Source organism: Triturus cristatus, chromosome 3_1 (genome assembly GCF_964204655.1).
Source record: "Triturus cristatus chromosome 3_1, aTriCri1.1, whole genome shotgun sequence".
NCBI classification, from domain to species: domain Eukaryota; kingdom Metazoa; phylum Chordata; class Amphibia; order Caudata; family Salamandridae; genus Triturus; species Triturus cristatus.
Window position 1 is genome coordinate 1167360189 of NC_140583.1, and position 13144 is coordinate 1167373332.

General features: G+C 39.4%; 1 protein-coding gene across 15 annotated transcripts in view; it reads left to right on the forward strand.

Moving 5' to 3' along the window:
• The window catches only part of PKNOX2 (PBX/knotted 1 homeobox 2), a 3737380-nt gene that overhangs the window by 2668014 nt on the left and 1056222 nt on the right, over positions 1–13144 (forward strand). The gene's annotated exons all lie outside the window — the stretch shown is intronic.

Sequence of the window (13144 nt, forward strand, 5' to 3'; positions counted from 1 at the left end):
TTCGCTGTATGCGAATGTGTCGCGGTCAGTCATAGTCGTGTAAAGCAAATACTACAATCTAAAAAAAACAAATCAACTTAACAACAAATGAACCTAGTTGTCATTTATGATAAATCCTAGGTTGGTGGAAAAAGGCTACACCTTCTTGCCTACTACTAACAACACTAAACACCTACTTATGGGGTAATCCCTTACACCAACAAACAACCTCGCGGGCATGCACCCGCTAAATAACCGGAAAAACAATCTCGTGTCTTGGCTTAAATGGCAGCAAGGCCTAGCCTAATAACATCAAATAACAAAAAGTCTGCCAATACTGCCCTTTGTTCAGAACATAGCTTTTCATAAAGTGTAATGACTGAAACAATAACACTGGTGACTCCTTTTCTGTCAGATTTAATCTTAAATGACTCAAATTACATAGAAAATTTTACACGAATTGTACCACAAACCTGAAAACACATCTCGTAGTGATGTCCACAATGTTTTTAGAGCATATATTTACTTTTATATGTTTTGGGGCATCTCCTAACATTTACAGCAATAAACAAATACAGCACACAAACTAATCAATCACTCATACCCATTCATCCTAGTCTTCTAACATTAACGGAGGAATTTCAATTTTTTTGTACGAGTGAAATGTCCAGCTAACTATAACACCCCTGAAACCTATGGTTTTTTTGTGAATTTCTAAGGTTTTTTAGATGCTAATTTCTAACTATAACGTCTCTGAAACCTATTGTTTTTTCAGTGTATTTCAAAGCGTTTTTAAATGCTAATTTCTAACTATAATGTCTCTGAAACCTATGTTTTTTTTCAGTGAATTACAAAGGTTTTTTAAATGCTAGTTTTTAAGTGTAATAGTAGTTATACCTATTTTTTGTACTGATTTTCTACATTTTTTTAACTGTTTATTTATAAATATTTTATTCATTAAATAACATTATATATTATTCTGAAAATTGCAAAAAAACATTTTTACAAAAATGTCAACTGAAATATATTTAAATAATTTTTTTATTTTAATATATTTATATTATTTTTGAGCAGTCCGCGACTCCTGCGCATTCGCAACACATGCGTATCACAGTACGCGACCCTTGCGCGGTGGTTGGTCCCACGTGACGCCATATACGTGCTGGGGTGCGCTGGGTGCGCGACTCCCATGAAATCTTTTTATGTTCTAAAATGATATGTATGTGTGTTTAATATACATATTAGGGTAAGAGACTATCTAAGATATTCATAAAAATAATAATTTCTACTTATAATAAACATATTATTTTTTAATATATTTTCGCGAAGTCTCGTCGGGTGCGTGCTTCGTGAGCGCAGAGTGCGCGGATTCCATGTGAGCTCAAAAAAAAAGATTTCATTGGTTCATAACATTTTCCACTGTAACTATTGAAGGACCCCACCCATTTTAATCATTCTTGTTGGAGCATCTTTAGAGAGACATCTCTTTTCCTACAAGAACCCTTTTTGCTTGTTTTTTTTGGTGTTTTTCAAAAAATATCAAACAAAATGGCATCTGGACAGCAGCAGCAGGAGGAAGTATCTTCTGAAGAAGAATTCTTGCAGGAGGCACCACGTCCACAGAGGCTGGAATCTGTTGTGTGGAAATTCTTCACTTTTCCACCTGGAGAGAAGAAAGTAAATGCGAGAAAGGTGACGTGCAAAATTTGTGACCGAGTCCTGTCAAGAGGCAGTGAAAAAAAATACTCTTGTGGCACTGCTTCTATGTACAAGCATCTCCGGACCACACATCCGCTCAATCTTGCTCGGGAGGAAATGAGGCGAGCTGCTTTGAACCCCTCACCTGCTGTGGCATGTACATCTGGAGCGTCCTCAGGAACACCTGCAATGGACATTAGGCCAGAATTCGTCTTTCTCGAGCAACACTGCGTGAAGTGTTAGAAACTTATATGCTTCGGTGAGCAGTCGGTGGATGCAGTATGTGCTGCGCAACGCAACCATCGTTGTTCATTTTTTTGTTTTTGGAATAATAAGTAAATCCAAATGTTTCCTGTTTTATTCGTTCTTTTTTTTGTTAATTTTTTGAAAAACCAAAAAAATACAAAGTTGTCAAAAAAGAAAAAATACAAAAGAAAAAAAAAGTTCTTATCAGAACTACCTTATCTGGTTAAATTGTGAGGTAATGTGTGAAAGTTTGGTTGAATATGTGTATACAGCATGATTGACTGAAAGAATGCATTAGTAGTGTATGGTGAATTTATAGGTGAAGATTTATGAGGAAGTACTGCAGCGTGACACTGCTAGCTCTTTAGCTACACTGCACTATGGCACTTCCGAAGCACAGGGATGTGACATATGTACATGAAGATGTTGCAACTCTGTGCTTCCCTCTGCACTGCTGCACAAACTGCAGCCATGCGGTGACACAGGCACCCTTGCACCATGGTGCAAGGATGTCTGTGTCGTGTGGAGATTGTTTCTGCACAAAAACAATCAGTAAAGGCATTTTCCTCTTTCAATGTATGCTGTAGAATGCAGCATGCATTGAAAGAGGAAAAAATAAGGAGAAATGAAAACAATTCTCCTTGTTGCACCTTGCTACACCAACTCTAGGATGGTGCAGCATTCACACACATCTCCAGATTTACAATTTCTCATACATCTGGAGATGTGTCTTGTTCTATGGGTGTTGCGTGGGAACACCCACAGCAACACCTATGGGATGCCCCTTCAACACAAAGTTCTGTGTATGAATGGGTCGTATTTACAAGGAGAGGAAAAACCACGCAGGGTGGCTTTTTCTCTCCTTGTAAATATGAAGGAGTGCCTGGCACCATCACTACGTTACAAAAATTGACGTACTGGTGGCGCAGGGTGCTTGTAAATCTGCCCCATAAGTGCTTGGGTATTGGCAGACTGATACAATAAGAACATAGTGCTGGATGGGTGACCGAAGAATTGCATGAGACTGACAGGAGGTATCCTACACTGCATGGGTACTACTTCAGTATTTAATGGAGTGGACCAATAGTATGTATCTGCTTAGAGATTTGTAGGGATTATGCACAGCATATTTTATGTGTACTTGTGTTGGTGCTTATGTCATTTTATAAGAGTACCACTAGTAACTGGAATGATGACAGTTCTGCAAACAGAGTGAACACTTAATTTATAAGTGCTTACATATTGGTGGAGTGATAGGATAAGTAGATAGTGGTAGATAAGTAATTAAAGAAGTGCAAGGGACAGACTGGACGATTCCTACACTGCATGAGTACTAACTGGGTATTTAGAAGAGTGTATCAATAGTATGTAGCTAGTTAGAGGTCTGTTTAGATAGTACACACAATATTATAGATGTACTTTTTTTTTTTTTTTTCCCCAGGGTCCCATGATTATCCTATTATGGTGCTCCCATTGCCGTTTACACCATGTGATTTGTCTCTACCTGGTCCTAGCCCGGGCTCACCTTGGTGTGTTTATAAAATGGGAATCGCTTTCCTCTTCGGCTTCTAAGATTGACACTGCAATGGCTGAGGGATATTGAGTACCTTCCATCTCGTTTTCCTTATCCCTGCCAGTTCTTATGAACTGAGACAGCTATGTGCAAGCTAATCTGGCTTGGCATTGGAACCATGGTAGCAATGAGGACAAAAAAAAAAAAATATTATAGATGTACTTGTGTTAGTAGCTAGGCCATTCCATAAGTTCATGACTAGTAACTAGAATAATTACAGTATTACAAACAGAGTGTATAGTGAACTTATAAGGGCTTAGGTGGAGTAATAGGATAAGTAGATAGTGCTGGACTGGTGATTGGAGAAATGCATGGGACAGACAGGAGGATTCCTACACTGCATAGGTACTAACTGGGTATTTAGAAGAGCGTATCAATAGTATGTAGCTGGTTAGAGGTTTGCATGCATAGTGCACAGAATATTGTAGCTGTACTAGTATTGGTGTGTCAATGGTTTTGAGAATGGTAGTCTGTATTTTAGGGTGTGAGGAGGTGCATCAGATGATCACATGGATGATGTCATCAGTGATGTCATTTGAGATGTCATCAGTGATGTCACTGACCATGTCATGAGTGATGTAATGTGTGACGTCATTATATTATATTATATTGCCACAGCCTCTCTTTCCAGTCCTGTATTGTTGGTTTGTTGCCCCTGCCCCTCCCCTTTCCAGTGCCCTCTATAGTCTGTTGTGCTGCCACTGCCCTTCCTGCCTGCCCAGTGTGGTCAAATTGTTGCCTCTGCACCCTCCTAATTGCCTTCAATTTATTTTCATAGTCAGTGCCCCTGGCCTCTGCCTCTCAACAGTATCCTAAGGAAAAACTAGATTGCTAACATTCTATATTTATTACAAAAGAGTGGAACGCCTGACGTCATCTTGATGTAATCAAAACTGTAATAACTAGAGCATTTTCTTTAGAAATTACATATATGAGACGGTCTTACTTGCATCAAAATTATGGTTAGTGCTCTAAAAAACGAAAATGAGGACATATTTTCTGAGTTTTCAAATAGCGACAAAGCACTTTTAAATTATTTATCTTTATATTTTTTTTTATCCAGTTGACCACTTGATTAAATGTTGCACTTTGGGGAGAGGATGTGGTGTTACTTCCAGAGCTGCAGACTTTGCAACTGGGAAACCAGGTTGGAGTTTCTGCTTCAGCTCGACATTCTATGATTCTGGTAAAATCACTTAATCTCCCCATGTCTACATCCAAAATGAATTTGTTCTTGTGTGATGTAACCAATGCTCATGTAAAGCACTCCAATACCTGACAAGTCTGCACTATATAAAACTGCAAAACCACACAAAAAAAAGTGTTTTGCACACTTCTGTCATTGGGCTACATGTGGGCTACATCTGGGTGATAGTTGTGCTGCATTTGGGCTCTTTTGTCTCTGGTTGCCATCTTGGGAGATTTATTTGTTATGAAGTTTCCTAATTTCCTCATTTACTGCAGTCTCCTCAGTCAGAAATGCTTTCAGTTTTTTACTTTGATTCCATCAAGAAGGTATTCAGATATGTCACACATTTGCCATAAATTCTGAATGTTAGCACTCTAGTTGCTCATTAGATCACTGTAGTAAAGCTACTGCTCACCACGGAAGTCTGCTGCTGGTATTAAAAGTGCATGTTTCGGGCTGCATGTCAGATTTTGTTTATGAAATAGAAGAGGATTTGAGAAGTCACTCAAAATGTGCCCTAATTTTTCTTTCTTCAGCACTAATCATAATTTCTATGGCAAAATGAACCCCCTCATTGTGTTCCTTTTTAAATTAAATGTTTTAAGTTTTACCAGTTTATTCCAATCAAGATGGCTTCAGGTGTGCCATACATTTGTCATAAATTAGACAGTAAGCGTTCTAGTTGTTCTTAAGAACACTCTGGGACATTCTGTCATTGGGCTATTCTTGGGCTACATCTGGGTGATATTTGTGCTACATTTGGGCTCTTTTTCTCAGGTGGCCATCTTGGGAGACTTATTTGTTATGAAGTTTCCTAATTTCCTCATTTACTACAGTCTCCTCAGTAGGAAATACTTTTAGTTTTTTACTTTGATTCCATCAAGAAGGCATTCAGATGTGTCACACATTTGCCATATATTCAGAATGTTAGCACTCTAGTTGCTCATTAGATCACTGTAGTAAAGCTACTGCTCACCTGGAAAGTCTGCTGCTGGTATTCAAAGTGCATGTTTCAGTCTGCATGTCAGAATTTTTTTATGAAATAGAAGAGGACTTGAGAAGTCAAAATGTGCCCTAATTTTACTTTCTACAGCACTAATCATAATTTCTATGGCAAAATGAACCCCCTCATTTTGTTCCTTTGCAAATTAAATGTTTTAAGAGTTACCACTTTATTCCAATCAAGATGGCTTCAGGTGTGCAATACGTTTGTCATAAGTAGGACTGTTAGCACTCAAGTTGTTCTCATTCTGGGAAGCTGCAGTAGAACACAAAGGAATCAACTGACAGTCTCTGCCCTTGTTGCATGTTCATGTTTTACTGAAAATGTCAGACTTCATTCTCACATGACTGAGAAAGATAATGTGAATCTACAGAAAATATGCTCTCAGTTTAGCTTATAGATCGCCTGTAGGCCAGTAGGTAAAATATATATATATATATATATATATATATATATATATATATATATATATATATATATATATATATATATATATATATATATATATATATATATATATATATATATATATATATATATATATATATATATATTACCTACTGGCGGCCGCCAGTAGGTAGTTATAGTTATGACCTATTTTCCATAGGAAATCCGCAACATTCTATTCCCAATAAGTCTGGCCCCGGATGACGAATCCTCGCGAAATTTTCCAAACTTCTGGCCAGCTCTGCTCCGCTCCTACCCTGAAAATTTTGAGGTGATTCGTCAAGCGGGGGACAAGAAAAAAGGGGGGTTCCAAAACACAATTTCCCATAGGACCTGTTGTCGCAGCTACAGCCCGAACCGCTGAACGGAATGACACCAAATTTGGCAAAGAGGTAGTCCTCAGTTCAGAATCGTGCCTTTTGCATAAATGGTGTGAATCCGTTCAGTAGTTCCTGAGAAAATGAGAGTTTAAAGTAAATAAATATCTATGGCCGCGGAGGATCCGCGGACCCTACCCGCACCGTGAGCGCACCCTCCCCGAACCGAGCGTGCACCCTCCCGATCGCACGCTGAATGCTAATTGGCTGTCGAGTGTCTCTCTACATTCGAAACCAGGAACTGTTGGTGGCCATTTTCTGCCTCGGTAGAAGCGAGGCTGAAGAAGCAAGGGGAATAAGTGTGTAAAACATATAAAGGGGGCAGAGTGGAAATACTCTGAACCTCTAGAGGTGCTTAGGGGGTCCCAGAAGGACCCCCTGGGGCCCCCTTTTTTTTAAAAAAAAAACGGCGAAATGCGCGCACGGTGCGCACATCCTATCGCATTGGGTGCGCGGATCCACAGAATTTTTTTTTAAAAAGACAAGAAATCATTGGTTTTATGACTACTTTGTACACTGAAAGGTAGGGTGTATATTTCTGTTTTTTAAAGGTATGATTCTTATTGGTTAACAAAAACAGATTGTAAGGAACATTATATATGATTAGCTGATATGTTGAAAAGTGAAGCACACTTCCTCTCTTGTGTAGGAACATTGTGTGCTGAACTTCTGACCTGTGTGCTCAGTGCAGTGTTCCATGACCTGTTTCTATGGTAACAGGCAGAAGGCAGATTGGGGAAAGGGTTGAAATGTATTTCAGTTGGAAAGGGTTGAAATGTTTAACCAATAGAAATGTGTGTTTGCTTTTGAGTTTATATGTGAAGGATTGTGATTTGATGTTTACATGTATATGTGTGGAAAATGAAAGGGAAACTTTTCCATTCTTTGTTTTTGCTGAGAGGTGCACCGTGCAGAGATTCTGTAAAAGAAAATATGGTGAGTGACTGATACACTTCTTAATCTACAAAAGAACTTGAAAGATGAGTTATTTAATTGTGAGGGGATGTATGTAGACTATTTTGATTTTAATCAAACTAATGTATTTCTCCTGCTAAAGTGTAGGGAGTACTTTTTTTCTCTACAATCTTATTTGACAGTGTGTGTGCATGTAGAAACCATTCTGTGATAAGCATTTGTGTTTTTCATGTGTTTGCAGACAGATAACTGTGCTGTTTTTATATTTTGGTAGAATTAGAAACCAGTCATTGTTTATGAATTTGTGACATGAGTTATGTTATGTTTCTATACTAGAATGTAGTACTACTTCTAGATGAAGAAATGTGTTTTGGTATAGTGCAAGGGATAGTGTGGTTTGTCTAGAATCACACAGTGAGTATGTGTGCATTTGGGAACCACTGTGAGAGAAGCATTTGGTAACATTGTGTATTTGCTGACAGATAACTGTTTTAACCTGTCATGTTGTGAAGTTTTAGTAGCATTAGAAGACAGTTATGGCTTATGCTTTGATTAAACGAGTCAGGCTTTGACAGAAAAGTGCAGTCCTGAAATATGTAGATTGTGTGCAGTTCCCTTACCACTTGCACTGTAGTGAATGAGTTTTGGTAAACTCATAGTGATAGTGGTGCTTGTCTAGAATCACACTGTGAATTAGTGTGTATTTGGGATCACTGTGAGAGAAGCATTTGGTGACATCATGTATTTGCTGACAGATAACTTTTTTAAAAACCTCTCATGTTGTGAAGTTTTAGTAGCATTAGAATCCAGTCTTTGCTTGACACTGATGTGCTGTACTTAAATATGTAGATTGTGTGCAGTACCATTAACTCTTCTAGACTAGTGAATGAGTTTTGGTGAACTCCTAGGATAGTGTTGCTTGTCTAAAATCACACTGTGAGTCTGTGTGCATTTGGGTAAGGATTGTGAGAGAAGCATTTGGTAACATTGTGTATTTGCTGACAGATAACTGTCTTTGCTTATGCTTTGATTAAATGAGTCAGGCTTTGACACAAAAGTGCAGTCCTGAAATATGAAGATTGTGTGCAATTCCCTTACTACTTCCACAGTAGTAAACTCCTAGGTATAGTGGTTGTTGTCTAGAATCACACTGTGAGTCTGTGTGCATTTGGGAACCACTGTGAGAGAAGCATTTGGTAACATCGTGTATTTTTTAGCAGATAACTCTTTTAAAACCTGTCATGTTTTCAAGTTTTAGTAGCATTAGAAGCTAGTCTTTGCTTATGCATTGATAAAATGAGTCAAAGTTTGAGACTAAGGTGCAGTACCATGTACTATTCTCTTCACTGTGGCAGAACTGAAAATGTAAATGTTTTACCTAAGCACTGTCCTAGAAGTAGTCTGATTATTTAGTCAGCTTCTAAGTACCAAATAGACTGCTTCAAATGTCTATGCAGTATGCATGTAGTGTTCTAACATACTATACACTTGTCTTTTACACCTTCAATTCCCTAGTCAGTATCCATACACTTCCAGGAAACACCCTGTCACTCCCTTTGCAGTCCTCTAGTGACCCATTCAACACCATGTACTAATCCATTCACTGTGCCAAAACCCAAACACTTATACATTCACCAAGACACTCTCTTTCCAGTACTCTAATGATTCAGTCACTGCCTAAGTATTCATGCACTGAGCCAGGCCTTAGCAAATGGACTTCTTCAAACCCCTATCCACTATGCATGCAGTCCTCTAACCACCTACACACTTGTCTTTCACACCTTCAATTCCCCAGTCAGTATCCATACACTTCCAGCAAACACCCTGTCACTCCCCTTGCACTCCTCTAGTGACCTTATTAATCATCATGTACTAATCCCTTCACTGTGCCAAACCCTAATAAATTCACCCAGACACTCTCCTTGCAGTACTCTAATCATTCAGTCAGTACCCAAGTACTCATCCAGTGACCCAGGCCATAGTATATGGACTGCTTCAAACCCCTATCCACTATGCATGCAGTCCTCTAACCACCTACACAATTGTCTTTCACACCTTCAATTCCCTAGTCAGTATCCATACACTTCCAGGAAACACCCTGTCACTCCCTTTGCAGTCTTCTAGTGACCCATTCAGCATCATGTACTAATCCATTCACTGTGCGAAAACTCAAACACTTATAAATTCACCAAGATACGATCTTTGCAGTACTTTAATCATTCAGTCAGTGCCTAAGTATTCATGCACTGAGCCAGGCCTTAGCACATGGACGGTTTCAAACCCCTATCCACTATGCATGCAGTCTTCTAACCACCTAGACACTTGTCTTTCACACTTTCAATTTCCTAGTCAGTATCCATACAGTCCAGCAAACATCTTGTCACTGCCTTTGCACTCCTCTAGTGACCCATTCAGTACCAAGTACTAATCCATTCCCTGTGCAAAAAGCCTAGCACTTATAAATTCAACTAGGCACTCTCCTTGCTGTACTCTAATCATTCAGTCAGTACCCAAGTAGTCCTGCAGTGAGCCAGGCCTTAGCACATGGACTGCTTTAAATGCCTTTGCAGTATGGATGCAGTCCTCTAATCACCTACACAGTTGTGTTTCACACCTTCAATTCCCTAGTTAGTATTCATACTCTTCTAGCAAACACCCTGTCACTCACCCAGTGTGTCTCCTTATAGTACTGTAATCATTCAGTCAGTTAGCATGTAGAGTTTTAGTGAGGTAGGCTTTAGGGCATGAACTGATTCAAAGTAGTATGCACTATGCATGTAGTGTTTTAACCATCGTCACACTTGTGGTTCAGGGCCATAGTTTCTTAGTCAGTATTTATATAAAATGTGTTTGTACAGTAATGGAATAGTATAAATTTGAAAGTTATTATTATACATTTATTTGTGATTCTTTTTTACAGATACAGAACAGGAGTGTTTCTCATCTGTTTGCACTCTTCTCGTGCAAGATTGTTTGGATAAAGGGTCCTTCGGTGTTTCATCATACTTGCCGTGCCGTACGAGTATTTGTTGTTAGGATCCCCTTGCAACAGAACTCTTTTGCATATCTTGCACGTGACCAAGGTGGCATTGGTCTTCATTTGCCTCTTGGGAAAAGTAAAAAATGTCCACACCACTGAAGGAATACGTTGTGGGCATGGTGTGTCCTCCAAAAATTCATCCTTAGATTCGGTGAATATTTTAAAGCGACAACATTTACAGTTTTTGTAAGTTAAACTTCTAAAATGTTGTTAGCTGGAAGCATTTTATATATCTGTGATTTGTATCTTGTGGTATTTTGTTGAGAATAGCATGTTTTAGTTTTTTTGTCCTCATATGTCACTTTCCACCCTTTCTCTCTTGGTGGCGCCCTAGGGTGTTAATCCTCTCATATAATGGAAGGATCCTGCTCGTTTAGAAAGCCTAAGGGAGGAAAGTTACAAGAACTTAACTCCGACTGTTCCAAAGCAAGGAAATCCGCCAAGAGATTAAAGGCAACTTAATCATAGGACCGGACTTTACCGTCTTTATAAATCTCAAAATTTTTAAATTTAAACTACTATATATCCCGGCCCTTCACCCGTAATGCTCAAAAAATAAAGACCAAAATCTATACTTCTTTTCTTTCTGAGGAACAGCCATATCTAGTTTTCCAATGGATCTCATAGCTTTAATCCAAGTTAAGTCTGTCGGGGGGTCAGGGGAAACCCAAAGTCTACAGATTTCCCTGCGGGCCAGCAGGATAGCATAAAACACCAACTTCGTTTTATCATCCAAACCCTTGCATTGTAGATCCAATCTGCCAGTAATAATAGTTTCGGGGCTTACCTTTATTCTTTGCTTTAAAATTGTTGATAAGCAATTACTTACAGAATCCCAAAATATCTTGATTGCCGGGCACGTAACAAACATATGGATATCGTCCTCATTTAGACTGTTGCATTTAGGACATCTTACTTCACCACCATTTTTAAATTTGGCCAGCCTCTTTGGAGTCCAATATGCCCTGTGGAGAGTGAACACATGATTCCTTCTTAAATTTGCAGGTTTCACCAACCTATATAGAATCAACATAGTTACTTGCCATTGTTCTTCTGTCGCAATCCTCGGCAAGCACTCTCTCCAAAGGGACTCCGGCAACAAAAAGGGGCCATCTTCCAGCTCAACAATAGCCCAGTACCACATCGCGACCTCCTTTTTGATACAAACATCCAGTGCCAACTTTTCCTCAAAGTCATTATGACGTCCAATAAGATGACCTTTCCCTGTGGCCCAGCTTTGTATCTGAAGATATTTAAATTTGGAAAACTTAGTACCCCAACATAGTTCACATTCAAACCATGGTAATAAAATACCTTCAACAAATAAATCGCCCCACTTCTGGGGTCCTTCTGATTTTAAAGTCTTTGCCAGTGCATCAGCCGTCCAGCTTGGAGCGCCCGGAGTTTCCCAAATTGGTGCACCCGCACTGAAATAAGGAATATTTGTAGCTCTTCTGACCCGATACCAAACCATGGCCAAATCTCTCAAAGTCTTCAATCTTACTTTTTTAAAGTATTTTGGATCCGAAAATTTGTACATGAAACCAAACTGCTTGACCCAAACACTTATAAATTCACCAAGACACTCTCTTTCCAGTACTCTAATGATTCAGTCACTGCCTAAGTATTCATGCACTGAGCCAGGCCTTAGCACATGGACTTCTTCAAACCCCTATCCACTATGCATGCAGTCCTCTAACCACCTACACACTTGTCTTTCACACCTTCAATTCCCCAGTCAGTATCCATACACTTCCAGCAAACACCCTGTCACTCCCCTTGCACTCCTCTAGTGACCTTATTAAGCATCATGTACTAATCCATTCACTGCGCCAAACCCTAATAAATTCACCCAGACACTCTCCTTGCAGTACTCTAATCATTCAGTCAGTACCCAAGTACTCATCCAGTGACCCAGGCCTTAGTATATGGACTGCTTCAAACCCCTATCCACTATGCATGCAGTCCTCTAACCACCTACACAATTGTCTTTCACACCTTCAATTCCCTAGTCAGTATCCATACACTTCCAGGAAACACCCTGTCACTCCCTTTGCAGTCTTCTAGTGACCCATTCAGCATCATGTACTAATCCATTCACTGTGCGAAAACTCAAACACTTATAAATTCACCAAGATACTATCTTTGCAGTGCTTTAATCATTCAGTCAGTGCCTAAGTATTCATGCACTGAGCCAGGCCTTAGCACATGGACGGTTTCAAACCCCTATCCACTATGCATGCAGTCTTCTAACCACCTAGACACTTGTCTTTCACACTTTCAATTTCCTAGTCAGTATCCATACAGTCCAGCAAACATCTTGTCACTGCCTTTGCACTCCTCTAGTGACCCATTCAGTACCAAGTACTAATCCATTCCCTGTGCAAAAAGCCTAGCACTTATAAATTCAACTAGGCACTCTCCTTGCTGTACTCTAATCATTCAGTCAGTACCCAAGTAGTCATGCAGTGAGCCAGGCCTTAGCACATGGACTGCTTTAAATGCCTATGCAGTATGGATGCAGTCCTCTAATCACCTACACAGTTGTGTTTCACACCTTCAATTCCCTAGTTAGTATTCATACTCTTCTAGCAAACACCCTGTCACTCACCCAGTGTGTCTCCTTATAGTACTGTAATCATTCAGTCAGTTAGCATGTAGAGTTTTAGTGAGGTAG